This window comes from Pteropus vampyrus, unplaced genomic scaffold, assembly GCF_000151845.1.
Source record: "Pteropus vampyrus isolate Shadow unplaced genomic scaffold, Pvam_2.0 Scaffold34, whole genome shotgun sequence".
Taxonomy (NCBI): domain Eukaryota; kingdom Metazoa; phylum Chordata; class Mammalia; order Chiroptera; family Pteropodidae; genus Pteropus; species Pteropus vampyrus.
In genome coordinates, this window is record NW_011888815.1 from 4,810,041 (window position 1) to 4,810,623 (window position 583).

General features: G+C 44.4%; 1 pseudogene; it reads right to left on the minus strand.

Annotated features, from left to right (window-relative positions):
- Positions 1–208: 208 nt before the first annotated feature.
- Positions 209–324, minus strand: LOC111738077 (annotated as a pseudogene).
- Between the last annotated feature and the right edge of the window lie 259 nt (positions 325–583).

Genomic DNA, 583 nt, shown 5'->3' on the forward strand with positions numbered 1-583 from the left:
GGCATTAGCATCACACACAAATCATCACTAGAATCCACACAGAAGCTGTTGCATCACACGTCAGAGTATCAGTATTATAAAAAATGCTTATTTCCATTTGATATAATTTGACCTGTCTCAGTGTAATTTGTAACCTTTCCAAGCCCCTTTTTGGAGAAGAGGTCAACAGAAGTGGGATCTCTCAAATTTTTTTCTTTTTTTTTTTCAATGCCTACAGCACCTGGTCTTCCTAGGTGGCCTCCCATTCAAGTACTAACCAGGCCTGACCCTGCTTAGCTTCTGAGATGAGACATCGGGCTTGTTCAGGGTGGCATGGTCGTAGACCATGGACCATGACTCCACTGGGGTGCGAACCCAGGACCTTCTGCGTGTAAAGCAGACATGCTAACCGCTACACTATGGAACCACGTCCAAGGGATATCTCAACTTTAACATTAGGCAAAGATGGCTAGACTACCATCAGGCCAGCATCAGAAAAAACATTCTTCACTTTTGGATGTCCATCTCATTTTTCTCTGGATGCTTCATGCAATGAGTGACTGGTTCCTTACTTGGGGAAGCCTGTCAGGTGATGGGTGATACA